The 23,857-nt window shown below is 33.3% G+C and overlaps 1 protein-coding gene across 1 annotated transcript in view; it reads left to right on the plus strand.

Moving 5' to 3' along the window:
* Positions 1-6,586: 6,586 nt before the first annotated feature.
* Positions 6,587-23,857, plus strand: part of SLC35G2 (solute carrier family 35 member G2) — a 61,509-nt gene continuing 44,238 nt past the window's right edge. The window contains exon 1 of the mRNA XM_051985603.1: positions 6,587-7,199. The gene's annotated coding sequence lies outside the window, so the exon portion shown is untranslated. The remainder of the gene's footprint in view (positions 7,200-23,857) is intronic.

Here is a 23,857-nt window from a genome sequence, read left to right on the forward strand (position 1 = left end):
GGAAATCAATGTAATACAATGCAAATTAATGCAATACAAAATTCTAATGACTTTAGGCCTACAAAGACTTCACTGATCTCTAAAAGAATTGAAAATTGAGGCGTCAGAAAAACCACCTTGTTAATGCTCAGAAGATTTTTCCCAATCCTTTACATCTGTTTTTGTCCTCTCTTACACATATTTGAGGTTCCAGTGGAAGACTGATTATTGCTTATGTGATGTTCAAGCATGTTTGTGTATATGCAAAAGCAGCAACTAACAACTTATTTATATATACAATATACTTAGGAATTCATTCTAAAGGGTATATAGTTGTAAATACATAAGAGCAAACCAATGCCTGGTGCATTTTCACTTTTCATAGACTTTATGTACCTAAAATGTCTTTGTTACAATGTATTCCTATTTCTGAAGGCCTCAAATACTTACTATGTAATCCTGGGCAAGTCACTTCATCTTGTTTGCCTCAGTTTCCTCATCTGTAAAATGATCTGGAGAAGGAAATGGCAAACCATTTCAGTATCTCTGCCAAGAAAACCCCAAATGGGATCATAAAGAGTTGGACACAAATTGCTCTATCTATTGCTCTTAATAGATGATGAATTCATATCCTTCCCTCTCAAGACAGGAAACAATCTAATATAGGTTATACACATACAATCATTTTAAACATATTTACAAATTAGTCATGTTGAGAAAGGGAAAAACACAAGGGAAAAAACAAACAAAAAAGGTGAAATGATATGCTTTGGTTCTTATTTGATCTCCATAATTCTCTTTCTGGATGCGAATGGCATTTTCCATCCCAAGTCTATTGTATTTGCCTTGGATCACTGTATTGTTGAGAAGAGCTAAATCTTGCTATAGAATATTCTCCTGTTTCTACTTACTTCACTCAGCATCAGTTCATGTAAATCTTTCTAAGCTTTTCTGAAATTAGCATTTACTTCAATTCTTTTAATTTTTTTTATCATTTAAAAAATATCAAAATATCTCTCCCCCCCACTTCCCAGAGAGTCTTTCCTTATAACAAAGAGGAAGAAAAAGGATAACAAATAGTTCCACAAAACTAATTAATATATACATAAATGAAGCATGATATTTATGCACAATTTCACACCCCTATATAGTCCCCCTATTTCTGCAAAGAACTGTGTTCTTGATCCAGCCATTCTGGAGAGCAATTTGGAACTATGCTCAAGGGGCTATCAAATTGTATACCCTTTGATCCAGCAGTGTTTATACTGGGCCTGTATCCCAAAGAGATCATAAAAGAGGGAAAGGGACCCATGTGTGCAAAAATGTTTGTAGCAGCCCTGTTTGTAGTGTCAAGAAACTGGACTGAGAGGATGTCCATCAATTGGAGAATGGCTGAAAAAATTATAGTATATGATTTCTATGGAATATTATTGTTCTATGAGAAACGATCAGCAGGATGATTTCAGAGAGGCCTGGAGAGACTTACATGAACTGGTGCTAAGTGAAATGAGCAGAAACAGGAGATCATTGTACACAATAACAATAACAAGATTATACAACGATCAGTTCTGATGGACGTGGCTCTTTCCAGTAATGAGATGATTCAGATCAGTTCCAATAATCTTGTGATGAAGAAAGCCATCTGCACCCAGAGAGAGGAGTGGGGGAAATGAATATGGACTGCAACATAGCATGATGTTCTCCCACTAAGCCAGTGCCATCTCCTGTCATCCTGTTATCATCCACTCATCCTCATCTATATTTTGTCACTGGACCCAGATGACATTGGAGGAGAAAATGAATTTGGTGACTTTTCACAGTCTACCCTCATTTAAATCCAACTCACTTGCAGGTCAGAACATCATTTCCCTGATATCATGTTCCTCTTCAAAAATAAAGGACAAACAACAAGCACAACAAAGATCATTGTGTTGCTGAAACTAGCTAAGTCATTCACAGTCTATCATTGCACAATATTGCTATTACTGTGTACAATTTTCTCTTGGTTCTGCTCATCTCATTTTGTTTGTGTAAGTCTTCCCAGGTTTTTCTGATAGCATCCTGATCATCCTTTCTGATATCATCCCTCACAATCATATACCACAGTTTGTTCAGTAATTCCCCAATTGATAAGTATTTCCTCAGTTTCTAATTCTTTGCCACCACAAGAAGAGCTGCTATAAATATTTTTGTATATTTTTTTTCTTTTAAAAAAAATCTCATTAGGATGCAGATCTTTTTTTAAAATAACTTTTTATTGACAGAACCCATGCCAGGGTAATTTTTTACAGCATTATCCCTTGCATTCACTTCTATTCCGATTTTTCTCCTCCCTACCTCCACCCCCACCCCAGATAGCAAGCAGTCCTTTACATGTTAAATAGGTTACAGTATATCCTAGATACAATATATGTGTGCAGAATTAACAGTTCTCTTGTTGCACAGGGAGAATTGGATTCAGAAGGTATAAATAACCCAGGAAGAAAAGCAAAAATGCAAGCAGTTTTATATTCATTACCCAGTGTTCTTTCTTTGGGTGTAGCTGCTTCTGTCCATCCTTGATCAATTGAAACTGAATTAGCTCTCTTTATGGGATGCAGATCTAATAGTAATGTTGCTGGTTCAAAAATTTTATACTCCTTTGGACATAACTCCAAATTGGTTGGGTCAATTCACAATTCCATCAACAATGCATTAGTGTCCTGATTTTCCTATATTGCTTCTGATATTTGTCATTATTCTTTTCTCTCTTATAAGTCAATCTAATATGTATAAGGTGGTACCTCAAGAGTTGTTTTAATCAGCATTTCTTTAATAAATAATGGTTTAGAGCATTTTTCACATGACTATAAATAGCTCTGATTTCTTCACTTGAAAACTTCCTGTTCATATGCTTTGACCACTTATCAATTATGGAATGACTTGTATTCTTAAAATTTTGACTCAGTTCTCTGCATATTTGAGAAATGAGACCTTTGTTCAGGAAACTTGCTGTCAATTTCTTTCCCTAGTTTTTTGTTTTCCTTCTAATCTTGGCTTCATTGGTTTTATTTGTACAAAATCTTTTAAATGTAATGTACTAAAGCCTTTACATCCTGTAATATTCTCTAATTTTTCTTTGTTCATAAATTCCTCCTCTATTCATAGATCTGATATATAAACTATTCCTTCCCCTAATTTATTTATGGTATTACCTTTTAAGTCCAAACCTTAACTTGATATACAGTGTGAGGTATTGGTCTATAGCTCATTTCTGCCAAACTGCTTTCCATTTTCACCAGCATTTTTTGTCAGATAGTGAGTTCTTGACCCAAAAGTTGGGTTATTTGTGTTTATCAAACACCAAATCACTATGATTATTAACTACTGTGGCTTATACCCATTCTATTCTAATGATGCACCACTTTATTTCTTATCCAGTACCAAATTGTTTTGATAATCATTACTTTGTAATATAGTTGGAGATCTTCCATCTTCCTTTATTTTTTTCTCTATTAATTCCCTTGATTTTCTTTATCCTTTTTTCCTCCCAAATAAATTATATTATTTTTTCTAGCTCTATAAAATAATTTTTGATAGTTTGACTGGCATGCCACTGAATAAGTGCCATAATTAATTTAGGCAGAATTGTCATTTTTATTATATTAGATTGGCCTACCCATGAGGAATTAATAATTTTCCAATTATAAATATGTTTATATAGTTCTTGCATTTGTATATAGATATTCCCAATCTCTCTTTCTCTCTCTCTCTCTCTCTCTCTCTCACTCTCGCTCTCTCTCGATTCCCTGATATTTTATATTATCTATTGTTACTCTAAAAGGAATTTCTCTTTGTATCTCTTGCTGCTGGCTTTATTGGTCATCTAAAGAAATGCTAATGACTTATGTGGGTTTATTTCATGAAATTTTGAAGATTTGAATCCTGGTCTCTTAACTCTAGTTCTAGCACATTATACCCTACTCCAGGAATTTTCAATCTTTTTGATTCCCTGTACTCATTTACTTTCAGAAATCTCTTTACCCCTTATTCAATATGGGTTTGCCATGCATATGCTTAGTAAAATTTTAAAAATACACAAAAAGAAATAAAATAAAAATCTATAAAAACTTTATTTGATAAATGATATTTTAATGTAGTAAAATTGTTAAGTGTTTATTTGAATAAGCCAAATAAAATTAATGCGATCTTTGTTTATACTTCTTGTCAGCCAACAGATTTATTTTCAATATAGTTTTTGAAAAAAGATAACTACAAATCATGTTTAGCCTCTGTTATTTTTATTTGTTTGCTTTGAATTTGGTTGAGAACAGGCCTGAGAATCTTGAGTCACAGGAATAAGTTGTTATAAACAGAAGAGAAGCCTTATGAGAATGTTCAATTGGAATGGAATATGCTTCCTTAAGGGTACACTCAAATTTTTCTAACTTTATTGATGAGAAATTAATTCAGTTTCTGATTATTGTAGAGATAAATATCAATAGGCTCATCTTTCTCCCAATGTTTTATCTTTTACTGATGTTCAGTTATCACTAGTCTTTGTGATTTTCTTGACAAAGTTACTGGAGTGGTTTGCCATTTCCTTCTCCAGCTCATTTTACTGATGAAGAACTGAGGCAAACGGGTTAAATGTTATGTCCAGGGTTATACAGCTAGTGTCTGAGGCCAGATTTGAACTCAGGAAGATATCTTCCAATTAGTTGATATAATTACATAAAAGAAAGGACAGATAAGACAGGCAAAGAAATAGTCATATACTCACACTAGGTGGAAAAAGTTTGATTGAATTAGAAGGAAAGTTTGACATTGGCTAACCATAGATTGAGTATGCCCTTGAGAGTCTTTAAAAAGCTAAGCTTGGCATTCTTTTAGACAGTTTAAATTGTTGAACCATTCAAGACCTGGAGCAGTTTTATATTACATGACATATGCCCTCTAACAGAGGATGGAAGGGAGGGAAGAAGAGAGAATTTTTTCTCCTCGACCCTATTCCTCATTCTTCCTTCTCAGTAGCTAACGACATTGCATTAAGCAGGGAGCAGAGATGTCCACTACCTCGAGAGTTCCAATTACAACAGAAATAAAGTTGAGTGATTCAAGAGTTAAATTAAACAGTTCAATGAAGAAGCAACTTCAAGAAAAAAGACCCTGGTCAGCAAAAAAGAGTGCCAACTAGGTCTTCAAAGGAGAATTAGATCTTCTATAATGGAGCTGATCTTTAGGGCAAAGCTGATCCAGTGAGCCTAGGGGAGCAACCCACAAAGCAGTGACCCAATGTTCGAGGAGCAACATGAGGTTACAATGAAAAGAGAGAGGAGGTTCCTATATAAGAAATATTATGTAAGTCCTAATCTCACTATGCTACTTTGTCTTTGCTTTGAGCTCCTTGAGTCAATTAGATGATCAATGATAGACTCATAAAATATCAGTTTAGTCTATTCAAAGTATATTATACAACCTTTAAGAGTAGACATTCTTCTGTGACCTAATCTACTAATCTGTGAGTATAGAGTTGGAGAGGATTCCCAAAGGAGCTGTTACATTCACAATATCACATACACTTTGCCTTTTCCTTTGGACTGCAATAGAGACTCCTTAGAGGAGAGGTAATATACCACTCAAAGTACTTTTGTTTTATTAGTAAATAATTCCCTCTATAATTAGCCTGCTTCCCATAAGGTGAAAAATCTGTAAGTTTTTATCAAGCTCAGAAAAATAACATACATTTTTATAAATTTGTCTTCCTGTGGAACCACTGATCAAAATATGCTTAAATATGGGTGTGTGTGTGTGTGTGTGTGTGTGTGTGTGTGTGTATGCACATGCCTGAAAGAAGCAAAGATATTTTGAGGGCAAAAGACTACATTTTGGAGATAAACTCTTTGGTTGAAAGTAATTAACAAGTTGTATCCAAGAGACCAATTTGGAGCAACTTAACAGAAATTCATCCTTAGAATATGTCTTATTTTTACATATGTATTAATTCTGCATACAAAAGGGATTCTCCAGGAGATTATCATTTATCTATTTTGCCAAGCTTATCTCTCTAAATTTCTGTTTTGTGGGGAGAGGGGGAGATCTGATCAGACCAGTCTCTTTGTTTTAACAGGACTGTGCCTTAAGATAAGATTGAAACCAAGGATTTTGGGTTATTTTAATGATCATCAAGTCACTTACTCTATTGTATTTATCAATTTCAAAATATTTTTGAGTTATTATTTAAAAATAGCCAGCAAATTGCCATTATCTTTCTCTTGAGAAGCAACCCATGGTAAATCAAGTAGGTGGTCATTTTAAATGTTATCCCCTGCAAATAAGGGGATTGGACTATAGGTACTCTGAGGTTCCTTTTGGCTTTAAAATTACATATTATAGAGATGCTAGGAAGTACTTTGGAAATAACAAATAGTTCTTAAAGATTTGGAAACTGGCTAAAATAGATATAACAAAATGGTGGGGTTCAAAACAGCCCAAAACAACCCATCTAATTGTACGACTGAGCCTACTCTCTCCAAAGGTGAACAAATTGATCTTCAGAGAAGGTGATTTTTTTTAAAAAAATGGAGCAAGAAAATAATGTCCTGGATATATACAACATCCAAATAAATATAGAAACAAACAAACAAAAAAAACCCCATGTCTTAAATAGTTCAAGCATTCAGGAAACCAAAGAAGGATTCGTAGGATGCTTTACCTTTAACCCAAGTCTCCCCCACCTCCCCAAAGCTGCTGTCTGTAGCATGCTGGATGCGCATGCTCCACTATTTTTCCTTTAATTCTCCACTCAGGGTTTTCTTTCTTTCTTTCTTTCTTTCTTTTTTTTTTTTTTTCACTGTGGCCTTCTCTCCTCGCCTTCCCCTGCCCCTCCCCCTTCGTCCTTTTCTGGCGTGACATCTGGGAAGTGAGGAGGAAGGAGCCTGTAGGGTTAGCGCCCCAGAACAGTACAGTAGCAGCTTTCTTTTTTCTAGGATGCGCTGAGCTGCTAGCGGCTGCCCAGCAGATTGTGAATCAGAAGGGATTCTCAGCTTCTGTTTATTTTCCTGTTGTTTTTATTCCTCCCAGTCGGAGGAAAATGGAAACACTGGCAGACACCTTCATCCAGACCTTCTCTCTTCAGTTCTGACACTTCAATTTTTCCCTCCTGGTTCGAAAGCAATAACTTCCAGACTTCAGCAAAGGAGCAGAGAGAGATCTATTCCTTCCCTCATCAGAAGAGACAGGTAAAAGCTGTAGCTTCTTGGATTCCAGCTTTCTCTGGCTTTTACACAACAGAAGAGCTGTCTTGTTCTTATTATTCTCTCATACCTGCATTTGTTTCTGTGCCAGCCACTCTCTTCCTCTTTTCCTGTCTCCCCTTTCCCCACCCCCTCCTGTGGATTCTTGAAAGGGCAAGAAAAACCTGGGCTGAAAACAGGGCATCTAAATTCTTTGCTTTTCAGCATTGGAGTCTCTGTTAACCAGGGAAAGGATGGGAAACATTCCTTTTTTTTTTCCCAAGAAAGAGAATCTCACTATCCTTGTCATTAAAGACTTGACTAGGGTTATCTGAAGACTAAGTTGAATTAAATAATTGGGCAATAAAACTAGGACTAGGTTTTATGGGGTTCTGGGATTAGCAATTCAACTCTTTCACAGAAGCTCATCAGATAGAAATTCTGTTTCTCTTCAATGGTGAGCAATGACCTGTGGCATCATGAATTTAGAGGCTTCTCTCTCCATTCTCCATCTCTTCATCTACATCTAAATCTACCTTAGTTCTAGATTTTTGAAAAAACAAACAAAAAAACATGATCAAATATTTTAGTATCATCTTTTCCTTTTTATTTTCCTCTCCTAGTTACAAGCAAGAAATACCACAGTATGGCTGTTGTCTGCTTTTCCCTGGCATGGAGAATGAAATATATTATTGCTCTTCCTTTAGCTCCACTGCTAGATCCATACAAGAATTTCAGTATTTACAATTCACTTTTTCAGTTTGGATGGATGGACAAGTGGAAAGGGAAAAAGAAGGAAAGAGAAGGTCAAAGAGAAAAATAAGAAAATCTAAGAGAAGTCAAGTATCAATATTACATTTTACCTAGGTCTCCAGGTGAACAGATCTCATTTTATGTTTCATTAATTCCAATCAGAACACAGGTTCATGTGCAGATAAGAATTTGTGCATTTGTGTCATTTACTCAGTGACCAGTCAAAAATACTGACAAGAGTCTATTATTTTATAAGTGTGACTGAGGATTAAATATCCACTTGAGTATTAGCTTCAATGCTAATCTCTAAGCTATATTTTTATTAGCTCTCTCCCCTCTTCTCAGATACATATGTCGATCTCTATATAAGGATCTGTGTAGCCATAAAAGCATAATTAGATAAACTCAATAATAAGATAAGTTATAGTCAGCACTCCACAGAAAAAATCTTTGCATACAACTTGATGAAAAAGGGATGGAAGAAGATTGTATGTTTAATATTATTTATTCATAGAATTGAAAATTTGGTGGAATGAATTATTGCTCGATCATTTTTCTTCCTAAAATAATGTTTGAAATACCTCTTCATATAAACTTTCATGTTTTAAGGAGTATTAAGTGTATAGTAGCTATTTTGGGGAGCACTGGAGAACCCATGTGTGATTCTGAATTCTGATTATAATCTGTGAGATAGAGAGGTGACTAAGATGTTCCTGGTTTCAAATCTAACTGATTGAGCCTCATGTCTTTGGGGATTTGGGCTTCTGTTTCTGTATGCAGTGAGAAAAGGCTTTGATAGATGTATTGCTTGTGTCCATGGTGCTGAAATGATTCTAATTTATAATCAGTGGCTAACTTCATGAGCTGCATGTAGCTCATAGCATTTTCTTTCTATACTTATCATCTTTTACGACATGTATTCCATTCCCATAATAAATTTTTTAAATGAAAGCTAATATCATGCAGAAATGCTATATGTGTGTATATATACAATCATATATATGACATATGATAGATATATATGTTGATGCACCTATTTCCTGAAGAAATACTTTAAGAAGATAATATAAGTAGTATTAATGTTAGGCTTGTCTTTATAAGTTTCATGTTTCTCAGAACATTTTTATAGAATATTTTAATTTTTATTTTATAACAGTTTCCCCATATTTGTGTTCATAAGCTATGCAAAATAATTCATTTCAAATTTAGCTGTTTCACAGTTTCAATGTCTATGAATAAATGTCTAGTATTATGTTGAACCATCAGTCATTTCTACCAATTTTAATTTAAGAACAAGTGAAGATACTCATTTGAGACTTTTTTTATCTCTCTGCATACCTTACTCAACCCTCCCCCTACTCCAAATTCCTAAAGCTGAGAAAAAAAACATTGATGCAAATTTTGACATAGAGCCAGATTATCTTAGAAAACCAATTACTAAAAAGAAAATCTGGCAAAAAACAGTAACATAATATTGGTGATTCCAAATATAATCAGCTTATAGCACTATAAAATACTTTTTATAATAACTGTATTTTAATTTTTTCTTTTAAATTGTTTATTGCTAAAAAAAAAAAGCTGGCTTAAATTATCTTTAAATGTGCTCCTTAAAATCAATGTTATTTCAATTAATTCTAATGAATGCAAGTTTGTCCTCCACATGGAGCAGCATATGCTTTTCCATATGAAACACTCAATTTCATTTAGACCACTGTTACGTAATGCAATTAATTTCTAAATAAGCAATGAAAACTTTAAGGTCTTCTAATGCCTTCTATTTGATATCATAACTATCAGGACCATCTTATTTCAGAGTAGAGATTTTTATTTTTAAAAATACAACATTTCTTTACTATTTTTTTACATTTATGTGAATGAGGAATCATTTTATCAAAGATTTTGCAATCAATATGTGAGTTCTTGTCACTGTCCTTGAAAAAGAGAGCTAAGTGAAGAGTTGTATAAAAATGTGGCTACATGGTGAGTGAGAAGGTTTGGGGGAATGGATGATACTGAATTCATATATGTTAGACAAAATTTTTTGACAAGCATTTATATGCCAGTAGAATAATATTTTTCCCTAAGGGCAAATGAATGAGTTCATGCATGGATTAGACTGCATGCTGAAAATATTTTATTTGAAATAGTTGGTTTTATTTCCCCAACTTTAAGAAAGTTGAGGAACATCCTTGAAAAGTACTTAAATTTGATTTTTGGGGATAACTTGATGTAATAGAAAGAGACCCTAATCAGAAATTCTGGGTTTGAGGCCTTGCTCTACTACTTGCAGGCCAATGTGCATCTCTAAGCTTCAGTCTTTTCCTCTATGTTTTTCCTATGTACTTTGTAGCATGCTTGCAGGGAATGTTTGATAAATTGTGATATGCTGTGTACATGAGACATTATTACAGAATCTAGCATAAGTATCATATTTATATGACTATCATTTCATTCACAAAATAAGAACAATTTTGATGCAATTTGCCTGCTGTTATCCTTATTTCACCAGTAAATCAACTTCAGTCAGCTCATGAAATTAGCAAGCAAGGGTTTGGAAATAAAAATGGGTTAGGCCACTTTGGCCCACCCATTCATTTTTCCTGGTCACCAATCCATATTTTTATTTCATTTTAAAATTATTTTTGGGTTACATAAATAGCGCCAAGACCAGAGAAAATTTACATTAGTAGGCATAGCTGCGAAATTTTCCAGAAGTACAGTAAATTAAAGTCTATTAGAATTGAAGAAATTAATTTTTAATTTCTCTGATAAAAATATATTGCTAAATTTCTTGTTGCCTTTTATCCCAGTAATAACTGCTGTCTTCCACACTTCAGAATTTCCAGATAAGAACATAGTTATTGGCTTGAATATCAGGTAACAATTTAGTGAGGTCTATATGATGAATTTTATCCAAAATATAATATCAAAATATAATGAATGCATCTAATTACTTTCAAGTGAATTTTAATTCAGGTTATCCACTTTGGAATTTTATTATTTAGTTAGATTTTGAAATGAATTGCAAAGGAAAAAGGATATGTTCTAGCTTTAATGAAAATGAAGTTTTTTACTTGTTTTGTTTATTCTTTTTGACAATGGAATTCTCATTTTTCTTTTCTATCTGAAATCATTTTGGAATTTGAATTAGATTTTTAAGTTCTCTGAAAAACCATCCTATTGGGGTAACTGGACATTACTATACAATTTTTTTTCTCTTTCTCCTTTTGCATTATCTACTATATCTTATCACACACACACACACACACACACACACACACATTATATATATATAAAACAACATAATCCAAATGCATCATGATCTCATTCTTTTTTTAAAGCTCATATGTAAGTAAAAGATAATAGAATGCTTTAGCTCTTCCAATTGTGAAGAGGTGAAGCACTCAATAAAATACACTAAACAGTCAAGATAGATGAATTTGATTATATAAACGTTTTTGCAAATCAAAAGCAATGGACCTAGAATATGGACAGATTAGAAAAAAAATAATATTTGCTATGAGCTTCCCCCCAATCAAAAAAAAGTTTGATATCCAAAATCTATAAATAGTTGATAAAAATTGTAAGTATAAGATCCATTTCCCAATATGTAAGTGGTCAAAGAATAGGAATAGGGTATAGCTGGTGGTTTAGTGGATAGAGAGCTAGGCCTGGAATGTTTCTAATATAAGTGCTTTATAACTTTTCACTATTATTTCACTTATTATGTGGCATATATAATTGTAATAATATTTTATAATGCCTGCAAAAATCTATTTAAAAAACAGACTTTATTGATTTTTTGACTAGATTAGCTCCCGTATCTTTCCCCATCCTATTTCAGAGAGTTATTCTTTGTAATAATTTCAAAAGAAAAATTAAAGAGAAGAGAGGCATATTTAAAAAAAAATAAGTACTATAAAAATTGTAATTTTGCAATTCACTTTCAAGCATTCTAGGTAATGCCTATAATACAGTTCTTTCCATTTATGTTGCTTTAGCCATTATTTGTGTTGTATTCTTTCCTCTACTTACTTCACTTTGAATGTTTATTTCATTCAAATGAATATTTCTGTTTATATTAGGCTTTCTATGTTTCTTTACATATATCGTATTTATATTTTTTATTACAGAAAATTCCACTGCACTAATTTGTTTGGCTATTCCTTAATCTAAAGGCATATGTTATTTCCAGTTTTTTGCTACCAAAAATGGTACTAAAATGTTTTGGCTTATATGATTTATATTCTTTTTTGACAATGACATTTTGGGACATATTCGCAAAAGTGGAATCTCTGGGTCTAAAGGTATTGATGTTTTAGCCACTTTATTACATTATTCCAAATTATTTTTCAAAATAATTACCTGATTCATAGTTCCACCAGCAATGTACTAATGTACCTGTCTTTCCATAATTTTTCTAATATTAACTACTCTTGTCTTTGTCATCTTTTCCATAAAGATGCTAGCAAAAATTTTCTGAGAGGTAGAAAACTAAGTTAAATCCCATTTCAATCTAAGATCACAGGATCAGAAATTTCACATTTGACTGTATGAAGTAACCTATTGAGTCCTCATAAAGCATTCTCACCAATACTATCCCAAACAAAGGGTCCTTTCCAGACAGGATATTCACCTTGATTTTCTTTTTCTTTTCTGTAGCTTGACTCTTAATTACCAAGACTAATGCTCTCTTGCATTTACAGATGGCTCCTTTTCTTTACTGTATGAGGTCTTGTTTCTTGAATCACCTTGAAAGCCAGCTCTTAGTATTCGTGTCAGTTTAGAAAGAGAGAATATCTCTGTTACCTGATAGCTATGCTGTTTTATTTTGTAAAAAGTATTTTTCCCTATTACATATGTACTTTTCAACATTCATTTTTATAAAATTTTGAGTTCCAAATTTTTCTCCCTATCTCCCTCTCCACTCCTCCCCCATCCTACATACAACCAAGTTAAACATTTCCACATTAGTCACATTATGAAAGAAGAATAAAAACAAATTGGGAAAAAAACGATGAAGAATTTTTTTAAAAAATGAAAATGGCTTATTTTTATCTATATTCAGATTCTATAGTTCTTTGTCTGGATAGCATTTTCCATCATGAGTCTTTTGGAATTGCCTTGGATCATTATATTGCTGAAAATAACTAAATCTATCATAGTTGCAAATGCACTATTTTGTTGTTGTTATTGTTGCTGTTGTTGTTGTTTTTGGAGGGATTTTTTTGAAGCAGATTGCTCTCCTGCAAGATAAAATGGTCAGTGGATGTGGGAAGGGAAAAAATGAAAATTCTCTACATCTTACCACTCTCCAACATAAATAAGTACAGAGGTTTCCTTTATAGCATGAATCCTAAAGTGGAGTGATCTGAACTGACTAATTATATTGAATGACTCCAAGACTGGCAAGCTTAGCTTTTTAAAGGTCTAAAAATATCCAGCCAATTTTTGTCTTGCCAATGGTGTCACCACTTTGATTTGATCAGAGAAAGATATTTAAATTTCATAAAGGAATCAATACTTTATTAACACATTAAAATCTCATCAGTTGTAATGACTAAATCCTGGGAAGGAGATTAGGTAGAATAAATTAGTCAAGGACCAATTCCCCTCTTGCAAGTATAACACATTTTAATTGGATTGATTAATATAAATATAAACATTTGCTATAAAAAAGAAAAATGTATTACCACCACTGCCATTTCATCTTAAGTTTTGAAGCAACAATTCTGCTGTCAACATAGGAATATCCTCTCAGAACATACTTTGTCATTAGTCAACATTCACTTCCTCTATTTCTTTTCTTTCTTTTTTCTCTAATTTATCTTTGCCTAGGCTATAGGGAGAGGTCTGTTGCTTCTTTCTCCTTCTCCTCACCCCAAAATACCCACAATCCTGCTGAAAGATGTGACAGATTAACCAAAACCTAGGTAGTTGTTTAGTTCTTAGCTTCATAGATAGATTATTGACTCTTTAGACATAATTTAATCCAATTTCTTTAGAGTCATGAATCTCAAAAGTAAAATTGATAGTCACTTACAAATTCTTTTCTTCTCTACTTCTCTCTTTGTGCTGTAAATAATAATCTATATTTGCACATTTTATTCCGGAAAGGGAGGAAACAAATATTTATTAAGTACCTACTAAGTGCCAAGCAGTGTGCTAAGTACTTGCGAATGTTTCATTTGCTTTTCACAACAATTCTGTTAGGTTACTGCTATTATTTTCCCCATTTTACAGGTAAAAAAACTGAGGCAGACAGTTAGTTAAGTGACATGCTTTGGGTCACAAAGCTGCATATTTCAGGTCATATTTGAATTCAGATCTTCCTGACTTTAGACTCAGTGCTCTATTCACTCTACTATTTATCTGTCTTGTGTTCAATAAACATTTATCTACTTACTATATACAGAGCACTATGCTGGGAACAATCATTCTCATCAAGAAGTATATATTCTACTAGGTGTACTTACAAAGTATATTCCTCACAATAACAGAAATAAGCAAAGATTTTTATATTTACTGTAGGAATGAGAAACTTGAGGCTCAGAGAGGATGACTTGACTAAGACTACACAACTAAGGAGACATGTCATATTAGAATACATGCCTTTTTTTAAAACTTTTATGATTTACTACATTATTTAGTAATGAGGAATTGTAAAAGAAAATGGGAATACTTAGAAATGTATGAAATGTTTGCCTACAGAAGAAAAAAGTTAATGGAGACACAACAGTTGTCTTCAAATATTTGAAGGGCTTTCATGTGAAAGACAAATATTTGATTCTAAAGGGCAATACTAGGAACAACTGTTGAAAGTCATGAGGAAACTAATTTTAGCTCAACATGAAGAACTTCCTAACAGAGATATTCTCCATAAAATGAGCTGCCTCAGAAAGCAGTAAATTTTTTGGAGCTGACATCCCCAAGTAGAGGGTAAATGATTAGGAATGTTGCAGCGAGTATTCTGCTTTGGATAGGAGGTGTTCCTTCCAATTATTAGATGCTTCAATAATGTGTCTAGATATAATTCACTTTGCCTCACATTCCTATGTGATTTAGGATAACTCATTTTTATTTAGTAAAAACAAGTTAGAATCTCAAAGATTAATGAAGGTAGTCAAGTGTGGTAGCACACCCAGAAGCCAGATGCTCATTATGAGTTGTACCTTAAAGCACTTTGAGAAGGGAAGGATTATGCAAACAAATAGAGCATTGCTATGGATGAAAAATAGTGGGAGTCTGAGCCATCAAATGTAATAACAAAATTTAGTACAAAATTTGAGATAATTTAAAATGAGAGCCAATTCTCACAAAGTGGATTTTTTTTTTAAAAAAAGAGGAAAATAGTTACTGATACATCTTGGTGAGACTTCAGCCTGTTAGAAACATTATGAGAAAGAGTGTAAGAGTATACATTAAAAATCACAAAACTGATCATGATTTTCAACTCAATGTTTACATTCCTAGAACTTTATCTGTAAAACCTTTTTGTATCTTTGAGTACAAAAATATTATAGCTTTCTTTCTTAAAATCAAAACTTGTAGGAATAGCTAAACCATTAGATAACAGGATCCAAAAATATTTGGATATGCTGAAGTTCCACCCTATTACTGTAAGTCCAAAGATGACATAAAAAGAAAAAAAGTTGTTGGAATATATAGGCATATTGATGATAGAGGCACATAATTGATGTAAGTGTGAATTGATCCAGCTAATATGGAAAGCAATTTAGAACCATACTTAGAGAGAATAACTAAATTGTGTATGCCCTTAGACCCAATCATACAACTTCTCTGCCCTAAAAAGACAGAAGAGAAAGCAAAAGGATCCATATATACAAAAATTTTATATTAGCTCTTTTTCTTATAATAAAGAACTGGAAACTAAAGAGGTGAACAAATTGTGGAATGTAAGAGAATGCTGCTGTGCTATAAGAAATGAGAGAAGGGAAGGTTTCAGAAAAGCCTGAGAAGAGATGATTGAACTTATACAGAAGGAAGAAAACAGAACCAGGAGAGCAATTTGTTTATTAGTAACATTGGAAAAACTTAGAATTCTGATCAATGCAATGACTGATCGTGACTCCAGAGTACTGATGATGAAGCATTTTATCCATCTTCTGAAAAAGAAGTGATTGACTCAGGTTGCAGAGTGACACATAAAATCTTAGATATTGCCAATTTGGGAAATTGTTGTGTTGGATTATGCATATTTGTTTTTTAAAGGGGGGATGTTGGGCAAAGCCAAGATGGTGGAGAAGATACACATGTCATTCTAAGCTTCACTTCTACCCTACCTGAATTACCAAATTCAGCCTCAGAAATAGTGCTTGACTGGTGAAATCCACAAATATTGAGAGTACAACAGATTACCAGCCAAAGATAATCTGGAAGACTGCCAGAAAAGATTTGTCCTGATCTGCGGGAGGAGGCCAGAGCAGGCAGGGAGGCAGAACCAGAGGCTAGCACACTGAGCAGATGAGGCATTGGTGGTCTCCGTGGATGAAGATTTTGCAGAGAAGACTGTACCACAGGTTGGCTCCTCTGCTTTAGTTGCAAAGCAGTAGATCAGCAGAGAAGTTAAAGCCAAAGGTAAAGGGTACTCCAAAAAATGCCAGAATCTAACAGGATCTGGCTATACCCCCATAGCACCGGAAGTGACTCAGCACAGATCACAGCACAGCTGTGCAGCCCCATTTGACAACACGGGGCTTTTGCCCAGGACAATCACACTTCTGATCACCAGGAGGGCTCTGCCCAGGGCAGCCACAAATGTGCACAGCGGGAGGGCTCTGCCTGGGGCAATAGAACTTCCACAGTTCCCAAAGCAGAGACACTTCTCCTGTGGGGCTCTTCCCAGGGCACTTCCCCTCTCAGCAGCCCATTTGCAGGATATATCTATCCCTGCTCTGCAGAGGAAGCTGATAACCTCCTTGCCCTGAAGGCAGACCCTAAGGGCTTTTTAAAAAAATGAGTAAAAAAACCATACAGACCATCAATTGCTTCTATACATAAAAAAAAGCAGGTTTTCAACCCCAAAGAGACTAACAGCAGTCTCCAGATAAAACCCCAAAGGAAGATATTACCTGGACCCCATCACACAAGGCTCTTCTAGAAGAAATTATAAAAAAAAAAAAAAGCTTAAAAGAGAACTAAAAGAAAAAGGATAAAGGAAAGAGAAGCTCTGCAAGAGAGTACAGAAAAGGCATATAACCCACTTAAAGAAAAATTTGATAAAATGGAAAAAGAAAACAACTTCCTGAAATGTGAAATGGAAAAGGTAAAGCACTTCCAGGGAGTGCAGGAAAACAGAATTTGTGAATTGGAAAAGATAAAGAACTGCCAGGAAAGTAGGATTTGTGAATTGGAAAAAAGAAAATAACTCAGTAAAAAAAAATAGTGACATGGAAAAACATTCCATAGAGCAAAGCAACTCATTTAAAACCTCAATAGGACATATACAAAAAGAAGTAAAAAAAGGTAATGAAGAAAATAAGTCATTAAAAATCAGAACTGAACAAATAGAAATGAATGATCCATTGCGACATCAAGAATCAGTCAAGTAAAACCCAAAAAAATGAAAAAATAGAAAAAAATGTTAAATATCTACTTGGAAAAACAACAGACCTGGAAAACAGATCTAGGAGAGATAATCTGAAGATTATTGGACTTCCTGAAAATTATGATGAAAAAAAGAGCCTAGACACTATTTTAGAGGAAATCATCAAAGAGAACTGCCCAGAGGTAATAGATTCAGAATAAATTCAGAAAATAGGCATTGAAAGAATTTATTGAACACCTTCTGAACAAACCCCTAAAATAAAAACTTCAAGGAATATTCTGGCTAAATTTTAGAACTATATCAGACTAAGGAAAAAATATTACAAGCAGCCAGAAAAAAACAATTTAAATACCAAGGAGCCACAATAAGGATTACTCAGGATTTAGCTGCTTACACATTAAAGGATCAAAGGGCCTGGGATATGATATTCAAAAAGGCAAAAGAACTTGGAATGCAGCCAAGAATAAACTACCCAACTAAGCTGAGCATTTTCTTCCAGGGAAGAAGATGGACATTTAATGAAACAGGTGAATTCCATTTGTTTCTAATGAAAAAACTAGAGCTAAACAAAAAATTTGACCTCCAAATATAGTATTCAAGAGAAGCAGAAAAAGGTAAAAAGAAGTTTTGAGAACTTTCTGTTCTGTTCTGTTATGGACATACATAAAAAGTGCATGTATAATTTGATTTTACTGATATAATATAAAAAAGAAGTAGAAATGAAAAGGGGATAGTAAGAAAAAGGGAAAAAGGGAGATAAAAAGAGGGAAACTACATCCCATGAAGAGGCAAAGGAAACCTATTATATCTGAGGGAATTTAGGGAGGGGGAGGAACATTATGTAAATCTTACTCTCATCAGATTTGGCTTAAAGAGAAAATAATTGATATATTTGGTTTATAGAGAAACTTCTCTCACTTCATTAAAAAGTGGGAGAGGAAAAGGGAAAAGGAATAGAGTAATAAGGGAAAGGTATAAGAAAAAGAAAGGGATTCAAAGAGGGTGAGAGGGAGTCTAAAGAGAGAGGGCTGTGTGAGGCAAGTGGTGCCCATAAGTTTAATACTGGGGAGGGGGGTAAGAGGAGGAAGAAAAAGAAAAGCACAACCTGGGATGGCAGAAAATACATAACTAGTCATTTTAACCATAAATGTGAAGGGGATGAACTCTCCCCTAAAGCAAAGGCAGATAGCAGACTGGATCAAAAACCAGAACCCTACAATATGTTGTTTACAGGAAACACATTTAAAGCAGGGAGATACATACAGAGCAAAGGTAAAAGCCTGGATCAGAATCTATTATGCTTCAGGTGAAGTCAAAAAAGCAGGGGTAGCCATCCTTTTCTCAGATCAAGCGAAAGCAAAAATTGATCTAATTAAAAGAGATAAGGAAGGAAACTATATCTTGCTAAAGTGTAGCATAGACAATAAAGCAATATCAATACTACACATATGTGCACCAAGTGGTATAGCATCTAACTTCCTAAAGGAGAAGTTAAGAGAGTTGCAAGAGGAAATAGACAGCAAAACTATAATAGTGGGAGAGATCTCAACCTTGCACTCTCAAAACTAGATAAATCAAACCACAAAACAAATAAGAAGTTAAAGAGGTAAATAGAATATTAGAAAAGTTAGGTATGATAGCTCTTTGGAGAAAATTGAATGGAGACAGAAAGGAGTATATTTTCTTCTCAGCAATTCATGGAACCTATACAAAAATTGACCATATATTAGGACATAAAGACCTCAAAATTAAATGCAGAAAGGCAGAAATAGTAAATGCATTCTTTTCAGATCACAATGCAATAAAAACTACATTCAACAAAAAGCTAGGGGTAAATAGACCAAAAAGTAATTGGAAACTAAATAATCTTATCCTAAAGAATGAATGGTGAAACAGCAAATCATAGACACAATTAATAATTTTACCCAAAACAATGACAACAATGAGATAACATACCAAAATTTGTGGGATGCAGCCAAAGCAGTAATAAAGAGAAATTTTCTATCTCTAGAGGCTTACTTGAATAAAATAGAGAAAGAGAAGATCAATGAATTGGGCTTTCAACTTTCATCCAAGAGAATAACAACAATGAAACAACATACCAAAATTTGTGGGATGCAGCCAAAGTGGTAAGAAGGGAAAATTTTATATCTCTAGAGGCTTACTTGAATAAAATAGAGAAAGAGAAGACTAATGAATTGAGCTTGCAACTGAAAAAGCTAGAAAAAGACCAAATTAAAAACCCCCAATCAATTACTAAACTTGAAATTCTAAAATTAAAAGGAGAAAATGATAAAATTGAAAGTAAAAAACCAATTGAATTAATAAATAAAACTAAGAGTTGGTTTTATGAAAAACCAATAAAATAGAGGAAAATCAAATTATTAGTCTTAAAAATGAAAATGGACAACTTTCCACCAATGATGAGGAAATTAGAGCAATAATTAGAAGTTACTTTGCTCAACTTTATGCTGATAATTTTGATAACCTAAATGAAATGGATAATACCTTCAAAAATATTGGCTTCCCAGATTAACAGAGGAGGAGGTAAATTGTTTAAATAGTCCCATTTTAGCATAAGAAATAGAACAAGCTATTAATCAACTCCCTAAGAAAAAATCCCTGGAACCAGATGGATTTACATGTGAATTCTACCAAACATTTAAAGAACAATTAACTCCAATGTTATATAAAATATTTGAAAAAATAGAGAATGAAGCACTTCTACTGATGCCTAAACCAGGTAGGTTGGAAACAGAGAAAGAAAATTATAGACCAATCTCCCTAATGAATATTGATGCTAAAATCTTAAATAAAATATTAGCAAAAAGATTACAGAAAATCATCATCAGGATAATACACCATGACTAAGTAGAATTTATACCAGGAATGCAGGGCTGGTTCAATATTAGGAAAACTATTAGCATAATTGACTATATTAATAACCAAATTAACAAAAACCATATGATCATCTCAACAGATACAGAAAAAGCATTTGATAAAATTCAACATCCATTCCCATTAAAAACACTTTAGAGTATAAGAATAAATGGACTTTTCCTTAAAATAATCAGTAGCATCTATTTAAATTAAAACCATCAGTAAGCATCATATGTAATGGGGATAAACTGGAAAAATTCCCAATAAGATCAGGAGTGAAACAAGATTGCCCACTATCATCATTACTATTCAATATTGTATTAGAAATGGTAGCTTCGGCAATAAGAGTTGAGAAAGAGATTAAAGGAATTAGAGTAGGTAATGAGAAACCAAGTTATCACTCTTTGCTGATGATATGATGGTATATTTAGAGAACCCCAGAGATTCTATTAAAAAGCTATTAGAAATAATCCACACCTTTAGCAAAGTTGCAGGGTACAAAAATCCACATAAGTCATCAGCATTCTTATATATCACTAACAAAATCCAACAGTTAGAGTTACAAAGAGAAATTCCATTTAAAGTAACTGCCAATAGTATAAAATATTTGGGAATCTATCTGCCAAGGGAAAGTCAGGAACTATATGAGCAAAACTACAAAAAACTATCCACACAAATTAAGTCAGATCTAACCAATCTAACCAATCTAACTAAAATATTAAGCGCTCTTGGATAGATCGAGTAAATATAATAAAGATGAGAATACTATCTAAACTAATCTATTTATTTAGTGCTATACCAATCAGACTCCCAAAAAACTATTTTCATCACCTAGAAAAAATAACAACAAAATTCATCTGGAAGAACAAAAGGTCAAGACTTTCAAGGAAACTAATGAAAAAAATCAAATGAAGGTGGTCTAGATGTATCAGATCTAAAACTATATTATAAAGCAGTGGTTACCAAAACTATTTGGTATCGGCTAAGAAAGACTAGTTGATCAGTGGAATAGGTTAGGTTCAAAGGACAAAAGAGTCAATAACTTTAATAATCTAGTGTTTGACAAACCCAAAGACTTTTGAGATAAGAACTCACTATTTGACAAAAACTGCTGGGAAAACTGGAAATTAGTATGGCAGAAACTAGGCATTGACCCAAAATAGTCTCATGATCTAGGCATAAAGAATGAGATTATAAATAAGTTAGAAGAACATAGGATAGTTTACCTCTTAGACCTGTGGAGGAGGAAGGAAGTTGTGACGAAAGAAGAACTAGAGATCATTATTGATCACAAAATAGAAAATTTTGATTATATCAAATTGAAAAGCTTTTGTACAAACAAAGTTAATGCAGACAAGATTAGAAGGGAAACAATAAACTGGGAAAACATTTTTATAGTCAAAGGTTCTGACAAAGGCCTCATTTCCAAAATATATAGAGAATTGAATCTAATTTATAAGAAATCAAGCCATTCTTCAATTGTCAAAGGATATGAACAGACAATTTTCAGGTGTAGAAATTGAAACTATTTCTAGTCATATGAAAAAGTGCTCTAAATCACTATTGATCAGAGAAATGCAAATTAAGACAATTCTGAGGTATCATTACACACCTCTCAGATTGGCTAGGATGACAGGAAAAGATAATAGTGAATGTTGGAGGGGATGTGGGAAAACTGGGACCCTGATACATTGTTGGTGAAATTTTGAATATATCTAGCCATTCTGGAGAGCTATTTGGAACTATTCTCAAAAAATTATCAAATTGTGCACACCCTTTGATCCACCAGTGCTACTACTGTGCTTATATCCCAAAGAAATCTTAAAGTAGGGAAAGGGACCCGTATGTGCAAAAATGTTTGTGGCAGCCCTCTTTGTGGTGCCTAGAAACTGGAAACTTAGTGGATGCCCATAAATTGGAGAATGGCTGAATAAATTGTGATATATGAATGTTATGGAATATTATTGTTCTATAAGAAATGACCAATAGGATGATTTCAGAAAGGCCTAGAGAGACTTATATGAACTGATGCTGAGTGAAAAGAGCAGGACCAGGAGATCATTATATATTTCAACAACAATATCATATGATGATCACTTCTGATGGGCGTGGCTCTCTTCAACAATGAGATGAACCAAATCAGTTTCATTTGTTCAATAATGAATAAAACCAGCTACACCCAGCAAAAGAACTCTGGGAAATGAGTGTGAACCACCACATAACATTTCTCTCTGTTTTTGTCCACTTGCATTTTTGATTTCCTTCACAGGTTAATTGTACATTATTTCAAAGTCCAATTCTTCTTGTGCAACAAAATAACTATGGATATGTATACATATATTGTATTTAATATATATTTTAACACATTTAACATATATTGGTCTACCTGCCATCTGGGGGAGGGGGTGGGAGGAGGGAAAATATTGAAACAAAAGGTTTTGCCGTTGCCAATGCTGAAAAGTTATCCATGCATATATCTTGTAAATAAAAAGGTATAATAAAAAAATAATAAAATAAAAGGGGGGTTGTTTTTATATTTTTCCAATTGGGATGAAAAAGGAGGAAAGATGGGGAAAGAAAGTAGAAAGGTAGAAAAATAAGGGTAAGGTTGACAAAAGAAAGAAAGAAGGGGCATTAAACTCACAGAAGAAAACTGAAGGCAAGAAGGAATCACAGAGGACGAAACATCTTTGAAGGTTACATGTTAAATCTAGTATATACTTAAAAAGAAAAACAAGCTGTAAAAGAGTCTGACAGTTTCAAGTACAATCTTTTCCCTCCTACTCTATCCTATATATGGAAGTGCTCATTTTAATTGGTGTTTCTTAAGCTCAGAATTTTTAAAAATTTAAAAGATTGAACTTCATGTAATAAAACAAAATTAAATAGAGATTAAAGTCTTAAATAGCATTATAAATTAAATTATATATTATATTCTCATATATTATGAAATTATAAATTAAATATCACTTTAAAACATTTCTGGGGTTTTAGTGGACTTCAAGCTCAACATAAGTCAAGCAACAATATAAACATTCAAGAAACCCAGCATTATTTTCAACTATATTAAAAAAGAATAATTTCATGAATACTTTTTAAATTTAGTGGATAGTCCTATTTTCTTATCAAAACATCTTAAATATTGTGTTCCATTTTGAATACCACAGTTTAGATGGAAAGTGTTCAGAGGAAGAACACTAGCATGATGAAAGACTTTGAAGCCGTGTCATATAGAGATCTGCTAGAGAAACTGGGGATTTTGATTATAAAAAAGACTTAGAGAAAATATTCTAGCTATTATGAAATACTTATTAAATTTATTCTGTTTAGCCTTAGAGTTTAAAAAATGGAAACAATGGGGAGAAATTAGAAATTTAAATTTAATATCATTAAAACTTCCTAGTAATTAAAATATCCAAAAGGAAAATGTGTTGTCCTGAGAAGAAAGTGAGATTCTCCTGAT

Source organism: Antechinus flavipes, chromosome 3, assembly GCF_016432865.1.
Source record: "Antechinus flavipes isolate AdamAnt ecotype Samford, QLD, Australia chromosome 3, AdamAnt_v2, whole genome shotgun sequence".
NCBI classification, from domain to species: domain Eukaryota; kingdom Metazoa; phylum Chordata; class Mammalia; order Dasyuromorphia; family Dasyuridae; genus Antechinus; species Antechinus flavipes.